This window comes from Saccostrea cucullata, unplaced genomic scaffold, assembly GCF_032062105.1.
Source record: "Saccostrea cucullata isolate Sc308-1 unplaced genomic scaffold, CSIRO_AGI_Scuc_v1 ctg4261, whole genome shotgun sequence".
In the NCBI taxonomy this organism is placed as follows: Eukaryota; Metazoa; Mollusca; class Bivalvia; order Ostreida; family Ostreidae; genus Saccostrea; species Saccostrea cuccullata.
This window is the reverse complement of record NW_026931662.1, coordinates 28,090-47,905: the sequence shown is the minus strand read 5'-3', so window position 1 is coordinate 47,905 and position 19,816 is coordinate 28,090. Positions and strand designations below refer to the sequence as shown.

General features: G+C 33.4%; 1 long non-coding RNA gene across 1 annotated transcript; it reads right to left on the bottom strand.

The window, feature by feature from the left end:
* Window positions 1-14,037: 14,037 nt before the first annotated feature.
* Window positions 14,038-16,012, bottom strand: LOC134233228 (uncharacterized). Its single transcript, XR_009984938.1, has 3 exons — window positions 15,517-16,012; window positions 14,988-15,043; window positions 14,038-14,374 (listed from the first exon to the last, which is right to left on the bottom strand). It is a non-coding gene; the product is annotated as an uncharacterized LOC134233228 (long non-coding RNA).
* Window positions 16,013-19,816: the final 3,804 nt, after the last annotated feature.

Here is a 19,816-nt window from a genome sequence, read left to right as displayed (position 1 = left end):
AGTTTAAAAGGATTTATAAAACAAAAGTAAAGCAACAGTATTTGAGGTGGTTAAACTCAATCAAATATCTTTTAAAGTATTCCCAGAGGAAGAAGACAATTTTTGTATAATGATGTAAAAAATTCATGTCCTTCCTCAGTCAAAGTTTTAACAATATGTAAGTCCATGAATCTGAGCATACATGGAATGAAATTTTTATTGGAATTCTAATCTGGATGAGATTGAGAAGATATTTTGCAAAGAGTTTTAATCAGCCATTTTGGCTGTAGTTTAAAATAAACTAGAGGTACTGTGAGCAATGAGCTCACTAAATGATACCCCCGCCTCCCATATGAATATAATGGCAGTGTCCATGTTTTGCTCTGGAAAATCAAACATATATGTCAGATCAAAAAGTAAAATAGGAGGTGCACAATGGCAATATATGTATAATAAAGATTCTGTGAAAGTTTCATTAAATTTCCTTCAGCGGTATGAGAGGAGCTAGTTGTGGATAAGAGATGGATACCCCAAAGCATAACAGACGGATGGATGGACATATACCGATTACTATATACCTCCCGCTTTTCAAGCGGGGATATAATTATGGCAGTAAAATAAAAAAAAAATCATTTTATTCAGTTGGAAAGGTGAAAGGAATTATTTTTCATAATTAGCCTGGGTAATAATTTATAAAATGTAAATGTTCTTGTATTTAATTTCAGATAATGCCAGGACACAAAACTGAATACTTCAACTGTGTATTGTGCTCTAAAAGAACAAAACCCAATGAAAGGAGGCATCTTGACAAAGGCATAAGGAAATATTTAAGAAAAAGGTTTATGGTGGAAGGAAGGGAAAATTCTGTCATCTGCAGCAAATGTAGAAGCAATTATTACAGAGATGTTTCATGCCGTAAATCATCTGCAACACCCTGCTCTACTACAATTCACAGGGAATTTCCAGCTTCCGAAACAAATGACAACAGAAAACATCTCTCCAGTCCACCATCTGTATCCTTACACCTAAAACCCACTGCAAAGACTCATGCCTATTGTATCGTTTGTAAGAAACCAGGGCCCAAACTGATAGTAGTGTCACCAGAATGCCGCACATCTGCTTTTATTGAACACAATGTGTTAATTCCATCCGGAAATAGATGTTGTCCTGGTCATGTGGAAAATGAACGCTTCACAACTGATGCAATTAAGCAATTACCAACGACAGACAATGCATTTGTTAACAGAACTACCATCCTAAGTTTACTTCAAGAGATGCGTGTTTTATGTCATAAACATGACAAGTCTTATTTGGACTTTGATGACACCACGACTCTGACCGATACAGACTATTTGTCTTTGCTGGGACTCAACAAGGAAGATTTCCATACAATATGTGACGCTGTGAAAGATGAAGTGAAACCAACACCGTCTAGGAGTCTAAGAAAATCTGTTGCCATATTCCTGTGCAAATTAAAGACTGGCTTGTCAAATCAAATACTGTCAACACTTTTCCAAACTTCCAAATCCAGTTTAAGAAGGGCTGTTAGAGCTGTAACCCAAGTCAAAGTGGAAGGCAGTTCTTTAGCAGTTTTTTAACCTTAACAGTTCAGTGCTTTAGCAGTTCTTAGACAGTTTACTAGCCTTCTTCTTTCCTTAGGCAGTTTTCCTTAGCAGTCCACAGTTTAAGCAGTACTTAGCCAGTTCATTAGCAGTAACTTAGCAGTTGCTTAGCAGTTTCCTTAGCAGTATCTTAGCAGTCAATAGGAAGGTTAAGGAGAACTGCTTAAAAACTGCTTAATAACTGCTAAGGTGTTTCTTTTGTTTGCTCTACTTATATGGAAATGACTCTGAGTGACCTACATATAAATTTGAAAATTTATCAACTGCTTAAAAACTGGTAAAAAGAATGCTATAAGCACTATTCTTGTCTACTTATAAGAACATATAACACCACCCATATACATGATATATGAATACAAAAATGCATATAATTTTTGCTTCCAGGGTAATTTATTGAAAAAATGACATCATATATGGGAATTTGACTTAGTATTGAGATTTAGATCTAAGGTATGAATTGTAAATGAGTCCTTTCATTAATTCACAAGACGAAAGACCACCTTTAAGCAATCGCTTAATGGTAGCTTAATGGTGACTTAATGGTGGCTTAAAGAAGTTAATTCCATTAAGCCACCATTAAGCTACAACTTACAGGTGCTTAATGTCCAAACTTCATTAAGCTACCATTAAGCCATCTTTAAGCCGAGCTTAATGGTGACTTAATGGTCAAACTTTTACGCATTTGATATCGAATCTTTGATCTAACTTTTTACGTTATTACAATGTCATTTGCGCAAAATCTATTTTTTTTTTTTCGTGATCTATAATTTTGTCTCGATCGTCAATTTTATATAACATTTCTGTCAACATGCAAAATCTCGGGCACTGAGAATAAAGTTAGCTGACAGGGGCTTGCTCCCGGTTTCTAATATTTTTTTTAATCATTTACAGTATCAATAAAATAGATGTTTTATCTTATAACCGCAAATGTTTTTTTTTTTAAATAAATAATTATTAGTATTTACATTCGTTGTTTTTATTATTTGTGTATATGATTTTTGTTAAAAAAAAAAAGAAATTATTATACGCCGGGGCCAACCCCCTGTGAAATATCTTAACTTCTCACTACCGAAAATTAATTTGTTCTTAAAATTATCTTTATCCATGAACACAAAATATATTATTACTTAAAAAAAAGAGATGGTTTTTTTATTCCATGTGTTAAAAGCAAAATATTCCGCTACAGAATTCCCAGGAATATAAAGTCATGTTCTCATGAAAAAAAGTGTTTTTGGAGGCCGGGGGACGAGCTGGGGCCACAGGTATTATAAAAATGTTTAGTTTTCAAAGTTTGACTTTTACATCATGAATAATTCTTATATAATGCAGCGGTTTAGTATCTAGTCGGTCTTCAATCATTGTTATTTCAAAATCGATTTTCAGAAGAACAGCCGAACAGATTAAACATGACATCTGACCAGATTTATACACATTGGGAAACGGGGTAAGATTAACAGATTAACAGTGTACAGTATACAGACTGGTTAGACAATAGACCTTAATTAGGTGTCCACCGTCCCCGGTCAACTAACAGGAAACTATACATACACAACGGACACTAACAGATTTTGATGATCAATTATTTTCTTTTCAAAATTTAAATTTAACGGAAGCATATAACAAATTAAAAATTATGATTCATTGAAAAATGACAATTATTTTGATACCCATCATGATACAAAAAGAATTTTAACTGAATATGATATTCGAAAAAAAGATTTTGTAAACATAACCATGCAGGTAACTCGTAAACGAGGATTGACCGTAGGCCTAAATCTTAGACACAAAAACCGTTAATATCCGCAGAATATTTTATTATTAAAAAAAATTTCATCTGTCTTTCCCGATGATAGATTTTTTTTGTATTTTATCTATACATCATTTAATTTCAATCATGATTTAATGCTTACACGTATAAATCTTCGAATAACAGAGCGAAGAATTCATTACAATTTAAAAGCCGAACTCAACGGTTTAGAAATATTAATGTGATAAAAGCCTTTTGATGAGATCCATAATTCAAAACTGTTTATAGTTTAATTAATAAATCAATTCTAGACTTTGAAGACGTTCAACAAAATAAATACTTTTACAAGTCCAAAACAAACTTTGTGCAAAATAAATGTTTAATATTTTCTATTCAGAATTAAGAGCGGTGTTAGCCAAATGGTTAAGGTGACTGCCACCTAATAGAAGGATCATCAGTTCGCGCCCCGTGTGTGGTGGTTTGTTTGTTTTTTTTTTTTTTTTTTTAAATTTCGATTTTTCCCCTTATTTTTACCAAATCAAGATATGTGTGAACTCGACATTTATAATTTGTTATGACAAATCACTATAGTAATAATTTTTCACCCATAAAAACAGTAATATCGACTGCGTAATGGTGGCTTAATGGTAGCTTAATGGTAGCTTAATGGAGTTTGGACATTAAGCACCTGTAAGTCTAACTTAATGGTAGCTTAATGGTGACTTAATGGTGGTCTAAAAGCTACCATTAAGGACCTGTAAGCCACCATTAAGCTACCATTAAGCTACATTTAAGCACCCATTAAGGACTTTGAGATTGCTTAATGGTAACTTAATGGTGGTGTAAATGTTACTTAAAGGTGCTTAATGGTGAATTAATGGTGACTTAAAGACAACCATTAAACCATCATTAAGGACCTTTAAACCACCATTAAGCCAAACTTAAAGGGTGTGTTTCATCTTGTGTATAAGTCCATTTTCTTGCATAAACGTCAGTGGCATCTTTAGAGCTTGGTTAATTGATACAGTGGACTAATCTAAGGATCCCTCTTTCAGTAGCTTATAAATTTATTTGCAAATATTTTAATTTATATAAAGTACTTATAATTAAAATATACAAACTAGATTATATGTTTTATAATTTAATATTAATAAAACTTAATAGGGTATGCCTATTATATCACAAGCCCACACACTTACCATATTTTCTGAAGCATACTTTAATTACTGCCAACAAATCTTTTAGCAACTTTCCTATATCACCCAATTCCATTGTTTGATCAGATTTTTATAATAATGATCTCCCATCTCATGGAAATTAATTCAGATACACTTGTCACTATATATAAATATTAATTTCACATCCAGTCCAATGTGGTGATCACAGATAATATTGTATTTTCCAAATCATATTTTACTTCTTCACTGTATGGGTATAAATATATTATATCCCAGACCATCACAAACATCTTCACAATTTGTAATTTTGAACTGATGTGAAAAAGGCGCACAAATCTTGACTGGCTTTCCTCATTGGATACAACCCTATAGTTTCAAGCAACCAAGGGGGACACAGCAGGTTGTTAATGTAACTAGACGGCTGGATTTGCGAGTTGATGGGATAAAGATTAGAAGCTCATATGCTCAATGCTTTTTATAATATGAAGCCTCAATTTATTACAAACTATTGTATCATTTCTAGTAAGATTTTCAGTATATTTTTTTTCTATTTAATTTTATTTTCTGTATAAGAACTCCTGCCTGGCCCCCAATTATTTGTGACATTATCATCAGGAAGCATTAACAGTAACACATGGGCAGTAATGAAGACTAGTGAAAGTTAGGACCACCAAGAGTGAAAAAGTGTTGTATTACTTCTTATAAGAAGTCGAAATGAATTAGTTGCACTTTTAGCAGTTTTGAGAAACTGCTTGTTTGACTGCTTAAGTTTCTTCAATACTGAACTGCTTACACAAATTCTTAGCAGTTTTTAAGCAGTCTGTAAGCAGTTTTAAGGAATGCTAAGACTAAGACTGTTAAGAACTGCCTAAAAACTGCCAAAAAATTGCCAGACTGCCTAATAACTGTTTATAAACTGCTAAAATAAGCAGTTCATTTTGACTTGGGAAGAGCAGCATTGATGATCAGCTTTGTGCCTCACCATCTTGGGTTTGAACACATAAGAAGAGAGGAAGTCATCGAAGACCATACACGACAGCTAGCACAGACACTGTTTGGTAACATCGAGAAGAAACAGGCCATATTGGTACTGGATGGCACTTACATATACACAGCTAAGAGCAATAATTTCCACTACCAAAGACGTTCTTACAGCATCCACAAGGGGAGACCACTAATCAAGCCTATGGTTATCATGACTACTACTGGTTACTTTGTCTCAATCTTAGGACCATACCTTGCTGATAATAAAAACAATGATGCATCAATTCTCCAACACATCATCAAAACAAATGCTGAAGATATTCAGAGCTGGCTAAGTGAAGACGACATCTTTATTGTTGACCGCGGGTTCAGAGATGCTTTGCCTCTGCTTGAAGATCTTGGAATCCAGGCAGAAATGCCCCGATTTCTACTCAAGGGACAAAACCAAATGACTACTGATGATGCAAATATGAGCAGACTTGTGACAAAGGTAAATAACATGTAATTTCTCACAATAAAGTTATTTACAATTTCTTGTGAAAATATGTTACTATCAATAAGTTTTGTAAAAATATATTTTTTAGGTCAGATGGGTAGTGGAATCTTCAAATGCACGTATCAAGAGGTGGCGATATTTGGACAAGACACTACCCACTAATTAAATTCCCTTTCGGTGACTATGTCAGGATAGTTTGCGCACTCTCAAACAGATTCTCTCCACCCCTGAGTAAAAGTAACAGCACTGAGGCTGATGATGCAGAGGCAGCAAAAATGCTCTATCTGTCCAAACAGGTATTCAAGTTGCACAATTGATTTATTGTATAATACCTTAATGTACTAGTAATTGAGCAGCTGCAAAAATCTGCATTTAAGAATACATTTAACTTTTTAAAATTTCATCTTGCTCATCTCCCTTGAATACATCAGTATATAAGTTATAATTACATGCGTATGGCTTTCTTAATAGGTGAATAATCTCAAACGAATGGTTCAAGAGAATGGACTTAACAGAAGATCTACTCAATGGCAAACAGTTCTTGAATGTGAAATTCAGAATTTCCCCATGTTGGATGAGGATCAGTTGCGGAATTTGACTTGTGGCACCTATCAATTGAAGCTCTCTCGTAGCTACATTCAAGAACACATTGAGGGAGGATGTGATATTTTCTTCCATAAAGAAAATGATAGGCTCCTAAAGGTGAAAATTCAGAGTCGGCACACATCATCAAAGCAGTATTTAGTTTGGATTGAGTATTCTGATTACTCTGTAGAGGCATGGTATTGTACCTGCAGAGCGGGTGCCAGAGTTGTAGGCATGTGCTCTCACATAGCAGCCATCATTTGGTACCTGGCAAAAGGTAGACATGAACAAAGGACATATGGTGTGCGTGACTGGAGTGAGCATGTCCTTGATGCAGCTGAGATCCCACCTGCTTTGGACGAGTCTGACAGTGATGACAGTAGCTGTGAAAGTGTTCCCGAGGAGTGAACAGTTAGTTAATGTTCATTGTATTTTATTCATTGTTATTTTATATACATTGTATCTGTTGTATATATGTTTTTAAAAAAATTATGTTATTTTTTCAATTTACTTGTTTAATCTGCTGTGTGAGTTTTAAGTCGGATGCGGAAATTGGGCCGCTCCGCATGTAGAGAGTTATTTTTTCAATTTACTTGTTTAATCTGCTGTGTGAGTTTTAAGTGGATGTGGAAATTGGGCCACTCCGCATGTAGAGTATCATTTTTCAATATACCTGTTTATAATCTCATGTGTGAGTTTTAAGTCGGATTCGGAAATTGGGCCGCTCCGCATGTAGAGTATCATTTTTCAATATACCTGTTTATAATCTCATGTAAAGTGTTATTTTTCAATTTACCTGTTTATAATCTCATGTGTGAGTTTTAAGTCGGATGCGGAAATTGGGCAGCTCCGCATGTAGAATGTTATTTTTCAGTTTACCTGTTTATAATCTCATGTAAAGTGTTATTTTTCAATTTACCTGTTAATAATCTCATGTGTGAGTTTTAAGTCGGATGCGGAAATTGGGCCACTCCGCATGTAGAGTGTTATTTTTCAATATACCTGTTTATAATCTCATGTGTGAGTTTTAAGTCGGATGCGGAAATTGGGCCGCTCCGCATGTAGAGTGTTATTTTTCAGTTTACCTGTTTATAATCTCATGTAAAGTGTTATTTTTCAATATACCTGTTTATAATCTCATGTGTGAGTTTAAAGTCGGATGCGGAAATTGGGCCGCTCCACATGTAGAGTGTTATTTTTCAGTTTACCTGTTTATAATCTCATGTAGAGTGTTATTTTTCAATATACCTGTTTATAATCTCATGTGTGAGTTTTAAGTCGGATTCGGAAATTGGGCCGCTCCGCATGTAGAGTATCATTTTTCAATATACCTGTTTATAATCTCATGTAAAGCGTTATTTTTCAATATACCTGTTTATAATCTCATGTGTGAGTTTAAAGTCGGATGCGGAAATTGGGCCGCTCCGCATGTAGAGTGTTATTTTTCAATTTACCTGTTTATAATCTCATGTGCGAGTTTTAAGTCGGATGCGGAAATTGGGCCGCTCTGCATGTAGAGTGTTATTTTTTCAATATACCTGTTTATAATCTCATGTGTGAGTTTTAAGTCGGATGCGGAAATTGGGCCTCTCCGCATGTAGAATGTTATTTTTCAATTTACCTGTTTATAATTTCATGTGTGAGATTTATGTCGGGTGTGATACTGTAGCAATAATCAGTAAAAAGGCATAGCTTGACTTTGCATATACACATTTTCTGATTTATTTATTTTCATGATTTACCTTAAAATATGTTAAAGTGAAGTTTACTTCAATATTTTATGTATTGTTATGAATACTATTGGAGCAAGAAATACAGATGTTTACAAAACTGATAATTTTGTTGTTATTATTATTTTAAACTGACACTGTTACATTTGTAAAATGGTAAACAGCGTTACTGCTTATGAAGTATATTTATTTTCTTTAGAGAAGTACAGACTATAAGAAAAGCAAACACTAAACTCTTTTCCATGCCTCAGAATTTCTTTGAGAAAACCATGATAAATTGAGATTAATATAAAAATAATTGAATTTTCTCCACTTTAGAATATATATGATATGTTTATTACTAATTAAGTTCACATCATGACGTTAAAGTATATATGATTGACGTCATGACTTTAAAGTAAGTAACGGCAACGTCATGACATTGTAGAATTAACATTCAGAACAATACCAATTTCAAACAGCTGTAAAAATAAAACTAGAAGAGATATTGTTAAAAAATAAAATGTTATGTAATATACTAATCTAAGAGCATTGTTTGAAAAAGTTTCATCCGTTTCGATGACAGGGCGGATTTTTGTACATTCTGGCTTAAGTCCTTTTTCTTGTACTATACATTTTAACGTGTAAATTTCTACATCACATCACGTTGAGTCACCCATTATCATATTTTAAGATTAAACTCAATTCGGCACACCTCGGCCGATTCCCACTTCATCTGATAAGGTGACGGAATCGATGAAGGTTTACCGAATGGAATAGCATTAGACATGCTGCAGTCTGGTGTGCATTGGATTAATTCATTTTGTGTTATAATTGGATTATATTTCATGAAGTTTACAAGACCTATGGCAGTCGGTAAGTACAAGTTTAAGTGGGGCTTAAAATAAACCCAAACGATTAGGTTAAAGTTCAAAAAGGGTCAAAGATCATCGCATGCCACACTAGACGAATTTCATATTGTGAAGCTATCTGTCGATGTGACATTCAGTTACTACCAATACTGGTGCGGATCCAGAATTTTTTTTCGGGAGTGGGGAGGGGGGTTCACATCTCGGTCAAAAAATTCCAGCCAAGAATTTCCTGACAAGGGAGAAAAAAAAACTGAAAACAAATAAACAAAATAAAAACAATGATAGTGGGGTCAATGTTTTCTAAGTTAGGGGGAAGATGTCCAAAGTCATTTTTAATTTGCTTCAGTACGAGGGCCGTTAAAAAATTACGCGGACTTGTTGCACAGAAAAAATATTTGACGACAGAAACGGGCATAATGTCACACATAATATTAAAGAATCTTTACTTATGTGGTCTTCAAAATTTCATATCAAAATGTCGTAAATTGGTATCAATTTTGAGTAATTCATTAGGACATATCATTGAGTCACGGAGCAGCAAAATCTTCGACGTCACAGGCATATTAAAAAAATATGTTATTGAGCTTTCATTTTCTCAACATTTCCCCAAGAGTACCTGCACAGTTTGAGTTACCTTATCTACTCAACATCTAAACACCATTTCTTGTCAAGCTTAAAGTCTATGAAACAAGTAAAGAATATTCTTTTTTTTGTTTTAAAACCAAAAACTGCAGGTATATATGAGATATAGTGTGATATTGGTGACTCTCAATCACGTTCTTTACAGTCCGGATAAAGTTTTTTGTCGATAATCTTCTTCCTGTCCTCCCGTATAGCCCTTTTACATAGGTCTAACCGTCTAAAATTTCAATTTGCTTTTTGAGGACGAATGTCACGAATACCCTAGTTTACTACATGTTTTATTACGCATATTTTGGATCTATGTTGGCGATATAGTGAGCATTACACATAATTTAACAAAAGTGTGGTGCGCCGTCAATTCAGGAAACGTCATTTTCACAGTCGTTTTCACGGGAATCGCATTAGAGAAAAACCACTATATTTCTGTTCGTACTTCAAATATCACGTCAGAAATCTTAATGCATGATAATAGAACGATTTAAAGATATATTTGAGAAAATTGTCGAAAAATATCGCGAATTATAGAAAATCATTGAGTTAAATTTTGGATTCTGCATGTTTTTGCTTCAAATTTTTTGTCGTGCTCCGTACCTCTCCATCAGCGATATCAGCATACCGATAATTATAGTAGAATGTTTTTAAAATACTGAAATTTTGCTTAAAATTTTTTGGAATTTTTAAGATAGATATTTCTGTGAAATTTCATAACTATATGACGTCTGTAAGAGTAAATAATAGCACAGTCCGCGTAATTTTTGAACAGCCCTCGTATATAGTAAGTCTTGTTTGAATAACAAAGTTGATTCCAGGAGGGGGGGGGGGGTCCAATCTCCCTACCCACTCCCTGTCCCTGAAATAACAATCTATTTTGTGATTCCAATTAAATAGTATATTTTTTTTCCATTTGACTATAATTATACATATTTCGTTTCTTGTGATTATATTATGTCTGTCTATTTGTCTGCAGAAATTATAACCTTGCCCCATAAGTTTTAAGTGGGATGGGCTATATAAATGGCTTCCACATTTTATAGGTTTATTTCTTGTGACAATTAAGACCTTTTATTTGGGTACCATTAATTTTTACCTTTGATCGCTTGACCTAGGATACACATTTTTACAAGAAAAATACCAAACTTTAAACTTGGCCTAAATTTTGATCAGAAGGTGCTAGGGCTTTCATGCTTAACATGTGTATTCATTGTGAACTGTCAACAGGTATAAATATGTTTGACCTTAACCCTAGAGTTTGAACCACTTAAAAAAATTAACCTTGGCAATTAACTTTTGAACAGGAAGTACTAGGGATTACTATTTCACATGTGCATTCCTTGTGACAAGACTTTCTTCTGATACCAACAATTTGAACCCTTTGACCTTGACCTTTGAGTTTGACATATATTTGAGAAACTTCAACCTTCGCCATAGGCTTCCATACTGGGACATCAGTGTTTCAAAAACACATCTTGTCTTCATTATTATTTGGTGGTGTCTCCATATGAGGGAATATGTATTTACAACAAACAAACAAATTACTAAAGAAAATATAAAACATGACTATGTTGGTCATGCATATCTCTGCATTAAAAAAACAGATTTTCAAATACTGCAACCATATTATAACCCTTTCAAAACACTCATTTGAGCTTTTCTGGTTTTCTTATCATATAACGTCTGTCTAGACGTGTCGCCCATCTGTTTGTCTGAAAACATTTTTTACTTCTCTAGAACCACTGGGCCAATTTTACCCAATTCATATAGAAATATGTACATTTGTATGTCAGACTGTCCATCTGTCTCAGTAAATTTAACCTTGGTCATCACGGTCATATCTACTGAACGAGAAGAGACAAGGCATTCATATAAAACTTATGTACATGTACTAGTAATTTCCTGTGAGAATGGCATGGTTTTTTTTTACATGTGACCTAGAAGTTTGACCTACTTGGAAAAAAATTAAATTGTTATAAATTCATCATTTTGAAAGAGAAAAGTTAGGGCATTCATATTATAATGCATGTATATTATTACCTGAGATAAGACTTTTCCAAATAAATCATGACTTTTAGTCTGTGACCTGGACCTTGAAGCCTAACCTACTTTTCAAAATTGTTGCATTTGCTTATAACTTTTGATTGAGATGAGATATGACTCACATTTGACATGTATATTAATTACACATAAGAATTCAAGGTGTTTCCCAGCATGCGATGCTTTTTTACCCCTTGAGGTAGATGTTTTACATAATTTTCAAAATATTTAACTCGCCTAAAAGATGATTAGGCTTCTGAGTAACATAAAGGAGGACTTCAGGGAGGACAGGGCTTTTTGCAAAACAAACGTCATTTTTCCACCCCCATTTGACCCTCCGGGGCAAAATCAAAAATAATAAACCTTCGCAGGGGGAATAAGGAAGCATACAGAATATTCTACCTCGGCTAAATCAGCGCTGCATTATGAGGTCATAGTAGGAAGGATGATGTCAATTTTTAGAAATCTGGTTTTCGTAATATTGGTATTTAGCGATGTTATTTAACCCTAGAAAATGATAAGAAACGTGTAAACATTAACAAAAATAAAAGGTTTTTATTTTGTTATACTGTAACAGTCATTATGATTGAAATCGACCACCGATGACGTCATATGTGTTCTTCGAGTAACTCGGAAATTGATCATGTCGTGTAAAGAGAAATTGGCTGAGACGGCATGTTCAAAGATACGTAAAGTGGAGGTTAAAAGGAAAAATCGGAAATATTGTCTTACAGTGCTGCTATCCTATAAGTTGACAATTCTATCCTATCCTATCGTGAATCCTGTATCCACAATCCTATCCTGTGATTTCAGTCTAATCCTATCCTATCCTATCCTGCAACTCTCAGTTTTTTAATATTTAGGAATTAATTTGACAAAACGAAAAAAAAGGAATTACCAGAAAGAAAAATCAGATATAGTTATGGTATTCATTCGAATGTTATATATTTTAATGGAGAAAAATAATCGAGATCGGCATTCCATAATTCCCGACTGACCGCACAAATTAAATTTAGGAATTATCATTACCATGTTAAAAATTAATGTTAACAAACAGATCGTAATTACACGTGCACAAGTACTGATTTTGCAAACATATGTAAAGAAATTGGCCTACCAGAAGAATTAAAGAAAGTATACTTAGTGTTTTAATTTTCCTTCTAACAATGATCGGGAGACCCGGGATCCCGACTTGCGTCCGACGTGTAATATTTGATTATTTTTAAAAATCATAGGCCTATACGGTAATAATGTTTAAGTATATGTTTCATGTAAAATTTTATTTTTTCCTATTAATCTGAGCACCATGAGAATAACATGCGTGTACATTTATAGTCTAACTGTGCCTGTGTAACAGGTTTTTCTGTATACAATTCTGAAAAAAAGATATGACTAGACCATAAACCAAACAGACAAGTCAAAATGTAGATCTAGAATATCTTGACTTTCACATATTAAACATTTTAAATGTGAAATTGTCTTATAATTTCAATATTAATTGTATGATTTTTTTATTTAAATTCATAATTTATCCTTTTTTAAAATTTCAGTTCATAATCTATTGTATGTGATAGTTTTCAAACATGCAAAATATATAGTTGCTAAATTCAAGATGATCAAAATATTAATTTTTTTTCATTTAACTTCAGTTTCTCCTCAGTTTATGGTCAGCTCAGCACCGTACAAATGTATTTCAATTTCCAATTTTGATGTGTGAACATTTAATAATTTATGTTTAATAGAATATATTTTCTAAATTTGATATTGGTTGACAGATTGACATTAATAAATATTGTAGTAAGGTCACACATGATTCTAAGATCTTATAAAACATGCATGAGAAATTCAGAATTCACAGTATTTACATGTAAAACTTATTCTTGAGTAAAGCAAGTTTATATTTGACCTTTGCATTTGATCTTGAATGTTAATCAGTGTCAGATTGAGAAATATTAAAATGCTCCACACATATTCCTTAGATCGTATAAAACATGCATAAGAAGTCACAGTACTTACAGCATTTATAACACATTCTTGAGTAAACTTTGTATTTGACCTTGACCATTGATCTTAAATTTTTCAGTATTTTTATTCAAGGTGATTCCTCAACAATGTTTAACAATTCAATATTCGATTACCACGAGACAGTCATTAAAAGTATCCATGTACAGCATTTATGAATTTCAATGCAAAGATCACAGATATATGTACATGAACTTTGTTTAAATTTAAGTTTATCAATGTTTTTATTACACTTGTATAATGTTTTACATGCATATAAATTGGCTTTCTTAACCGACGCTCAAATTGAAATTCAAATGTCAGAGTTATTGTCAGAGAGATGGTCATAAAACGAACAGTTCTACAAATGTCAACAATGCACAGAAAACAAACACTGATCTCCTTAATAAAAGCACCATGATTTTAGACTTAGGACTCTTTGACACTGGTTTGAACATCTTTCATCATTTACTCTAACAGCATATGGCATGAACTGCATTCTGTACAGCTGCAAATGTGAAGGGTTTCCTGAAAAAAAAAAAAAAAAAAAAAAAAAAAAAAAAACATAAAATGAATGTTGATTCATGATTGTAAATTTTGTCATACACATTTCATACACATTTAACATGTTTAAAATGTTTTTGATTGTGATTATCTTTCATATTTCATGTACAATTGGTTTTAATTTCACCTTTTTCTCTCCCAAAAGTAATGCGTTTAGAAATCATGAAAAATAAAATCTTATACTGCAACCTCAGTCATATAAAATTAAAAAAAAATCTTATTTAACATAATTTACTTGTACACTATAATTCATTTTATCTTGTCAACTTGCTAACAAGTATGAATACATTTGTTTTAGTGACTTTTCTCTATTTTCTGCTTGTATTTATCTATTTAATGTTTTTTCTTGGTTTTCTTTTTTTTGGTCTTGAAATTTGAATATGAAAATCTATGTAACAACAACATGATAACCAGAAAAATTCAACATTTCTTTCAGTTTTACTCTCAATATTTTTGAAAGAAGAAAATCACTTGTTCCGAGAAACTGCGGACATGTCACGTCAATTCAAATAATGATGTTTAATATGTTTTTTGATGACCATGTAAAAATACATGATAAAAATAAAATCATACATACTTTTAGGTTGAAATCCTTTATACTGTGATGACGCATGAGTGCAGGCAATCCATTTTCTGTAATGATTAAAATTAAAAGATTAACTTATGTTTCATAACTGACAATATATCATACATACATGTATAATATGTAAGTGCACTGCTGAGTGAGCTTATTAAACATTTAAGCAGAAGCATTAGAAATCGTCATGATGATTCTACATTCATTTATTATAATTACACAGAAATGAAGAAAAAATATTTTCTGACCTTATTAGGGAAATGATAAGAGTAACAACCTGATAAAGGCATAATACATATGATTGTTTTAGTCTTAGAGCTCATTGATAGCTGATTGAATCATATGACATAGTATTTGTAAATATTAACCCCCCCTTTCTGAGTACACTACTTCTTTTTTCCGCACCCAATTTTTGTTTATATTAAAAAGAATAAAATGTTTATATTTTAAGACATTAGAACATTGTTTAAAGGGATAAATATGTATAAAAATGCACACATGTACAGTGCACAGTGTGAAGTATACTTACATGATCTCGCACATCATCTATTCAAGTCCGCGGTTGACGGTCCCTGTAGAATTATCCAAACAAACAGAGGATATTTAACAGAAAAACATGTATCACACTTTTACACAAGTAAGAATCGGTTAAATCATCCAAACAAGCTAAAGAAATACGGTCTTTCGATGTCTGGACTCTTCGTTGTTTACATTCCCAAATTCTTCCGGTGATCGTTCACGGTTAGATCGTACGCCGTGTTACTCGAAGTTTATAATGTAAATCTGTGTTTAGAGAAATGAATGTTTTATTTTCTATTGAAAATTGATAAATATTTCTTTTGTAAACATTTTATATCGTTTTTCGTTTTTGTAATTTATTCTGAAATATGAATAAACCTTTGCTGGAATCTGATTGGCTGTAGGATACAGGATAGGATAGGATTGGATTAACCTCTATATGTTTCTATCGTGAATCCTCAATCCTGAATCCTATCCGATCCCATCCCATGTCAACATGTGGGATAGCAGCACTGTAAATTCATATGAAGTTCAATAAATTAAACAGGTATGCTAATTTATTTTCATCGATTATATTCTCTTTCGAAGAGAATCAGCTATATTACGTATCCCGGTCGGCCTATTGTCCGTTATTCTTGACCAAAATATGCAACAGAACAACAATAAGCTGGATATTTTAAAACATACGATTTGTACAGATTTAAAGTTTATGTTTTGACAAACTTGGAAAATGCTGCTAGAATCCCGAGTTAAGCATGGTTGTACGAAAAATCTCGATTCATATGTAGAAAATTCAAAACCAAGGGTAAGGTTTCGTGCGAATGTGTGGAATAAATATTTTACAGACAAGATAGTTGGATTCTAGCAGCACTTTTTAGACAAAATAGATGTTTTTCAGCTATATTACATACTCAAAGAAATTATCAAACTCCGGGGTATTGTTGTTCTGTAAGCTTTTTTATTAAGGAAAATTTTGCTATTAATAGAAGTCACGTGATGCCGTGGCGGTGATGCACGTCTTTGCGTTAGACACGCTTTTATCTGTATGCAATAGTAAATAACAGTTTAAATTTATCAGTGGTTTTGGTAATTTATTAAACTAAATTTTTTTTCAAAAAGACTAAATTTCCCAAGAAATTACTTATATGCTTCCTTAACATACCCACGTACTGCACATCTACATGACACCACCAACCATATCCCAAAAGATGATTAGGCTACTGTGTAAAAAGTAAGAGAAGTTCAGGGAAGATGGGGCTGTTTGCATAAAAAACATCATTTTTCGACCCCCATTTGACCCCCTGGGGCAAAATCAGAATCCCAAAACCTAACTGCACATCTACATGACACCACCAACCATCTCCCAAAAGGTTATTAGGCTGCTGTGTAAAATGTAAGAGGATTTCAGGGAAGATGGGGCTTTTTGCATAAAAAAACGTCATTTTTCGACCCCCATTTGACCCTCCGGGGCAAAATCTAAATTCCGAAACCTTACTGCACATCTACCTGACACCACTAACCATCTCCCAAAAGATGATAAGCCTACTGTGTAAAATGTAGAAGGAGTTCATGGAAGACGGGGCTTTTTGCATAAAAAACATCATTTTTCGACCCCCATTTGACCAGGGTAAATTCAAAATTCCGAATCCTTACTGCACATCTACATGACCCCACCAACCATCTCCCAAAAGGTGATTAGGCTGCTGAGTAAAATGTAAGAGGAGTTCAGGGAAGACGGGTCTTTTTGCATAAAAAGCGTCATTTTTCAACCCCCATTTGACCCCCCCCCCCCGGGACAAAATCAAATTTCCGAAACCTTTCTGCATTTCTACCTAATACCAACAACCATCTCCCAAAAAGATGAATAGGCTACTGTGTAAAATGTAGAAGGAGTTCAGGGAAGATGGGGCTTTTTGCATAAAAAAAACATCATTTTTCTACCCCCATTTATCCCCCCTGGGCAAAATCAGAATTCCAAATCCTACATGCACATCTACATGACACCACCAACCATCTCCCAAAAGGTAATTAGGCTGCTGAATAAAATGTAAGAGGAGTTCAGAGAAGATGGGGCTTTTTGCATAAAAAACATTTTTCGACCCCCATTTGACCCCCCGGGGCAAAATCAAAATTCCAAAACCTTACTGCACATCTACATGACACCACCAACCATCTCCCAAAAGATGATTAAGCTACTATGTAAAATGTAGGAGGAGTTCAGGGAAGAAAAGTGTGACAGACGGACGGACGGAAGGACAGAGGGACAGACAGACGGACGGACATGAGTAACAACAATATACCCGAACTTTCTTTAGAAAGTGCGGGTATAAATACATTTAATGGATAGGACTTGGCCGTAGTTATTGACAGTCATACCGCATGCATCAGCTGGTTGTCACTTGACTTGTATAAAAATATTATTGTTAAGCTGAATGTAGGAAATGAAGATAGGGCAAGGGCATACGCTTGTTTTTCAAGAAAAAAACGATAAACGTTAAAAGATGTTTATTTACTCTACCCAAAAAGTGCTGGGAGCTAGTCTGTGCTTTTGCTAAGTACTGAATATTTTGCCGAACATGCTTATTATATCTAAAAAATTTCAACTTCAGCTTAAATTCTGTTAAAAATAAAAATAATGTTATGCTGACCAGGATCAGCTCCCAGTACTTTTCAAAATATACATTATACTATACAAGCAATTAAAATTCCAAATTTCAGCTCAAACAAAATAGTTTATGTCCTTGTACTTTTGATGTAAATCACGAATACGCTTTTTGTTTTACCGATATTCTCTACAATTCCTGCGCAGCTCCAATGCTACTAGATTAATTCATATTCTATACAAATTGTATTTTATAAATTATTTTCTTTTAATTTTTAACAATTATATAATATTCATTTTAGCATTCTTGTATTTTTTAAAACAGTGAGTCTAGTCTTCTGGATCATCTGTGCTGCGTCATGTTAAGACTGATGACGTCAAATTTGACGAAAAACTTTCTTCGATTGCATTGCTATCAAGTATTGTAATTTTACAAGATTTTATAAATAATTGATAAAATAAATTCAATTCATGATCATGTCGTTAATTAATTTCTGTGGCTTATTAAATTTCAATGACGTCACAATTAAGCTTCCAATATGGTGCACCAGGAATGTGAACTTTGACCTTCCTTTACATAGCTGTTGATGAACCCTTCTATCTGGAACCTGTGTTACTTATTATGGAAAGTGGAAATATGACCATGTTTAATTAATGACAAACACAGATGTTGATTAAATGATTTGAAATAGAAAAATCCTGTTTGTCCTAAAATGTCATTATACAAAGGTGCAAAGGGGACCAGCCAATGAAAAAGGAATGCTGGTTTTAGAAACAAGGTTCAATCAAAAGTAGTACCACAACTGCTTAAAAAATTTTGTTTGACAATTTTTATATACTTTTAATTTCATGAAACATACAACACAAGCTTCGCTATCTGATGTTTTTATATAAGTTTTTGTTATAAGTGCATGAAATATAAGAATTTGTTAGATAGGCAAGCTATTGGTCTATGTTTTTGGAAACAAAATGAGCTGTAAAATTGATGAAATTGCATAAAATGTGAATATTTGGAAATGGACGCATTTTCTTACCTTACTGTGATTTTTGAGTATGCCAAAATTTAGAATCAAAAGTCAATTTGTTGCAGGGATGATCACAGATCACAGATTTTTATTTATGAACTGCTGCATCTCTCTTAAAGACAAAGAAACCCAGGGGCTAAATGGGGTTTTAACTTAACCTGTCCCTTTTCCAAAAACGAAAACAACATATTGCACCTTTTTTTAAATATAAAAGACAATGCAAAAGTATATCGTTTGTAAACAAGTTAAATTGAATGTAAAAAAAAGGCTACAATCTTCTCTACCTACCTTAATGGAGTCCACCTTTAGAAAGGGAGAAAACTTTCCAAAATACTCACATGTGTATTACTCAGAGTAACATTAAAGGAGTTAAAATATAGAGACTGTTACACCGAAATTTTCTGTTTTTAAATAAAAACGCCCAAAGTTTCCAACAAAGTTTAATTTGTATTCCCGTGTAACACTTTACACACAGGACCCGATTGAGTAACTAATTGAGCACACAAAAATTCTACGCTAAATATTAAGAACTGCCAAGCCTACAGACTGCCAATCACTGCTAAATTAACCCGTTAATTGTGAACACTATGAATTCTGCATTTTCTCATGGCCAGCACTTCGGACATTCAATCCCCCTGAGCCTCGGGTGATAAAAGTCAGCAATGCTGATACAAGAGCTAAAT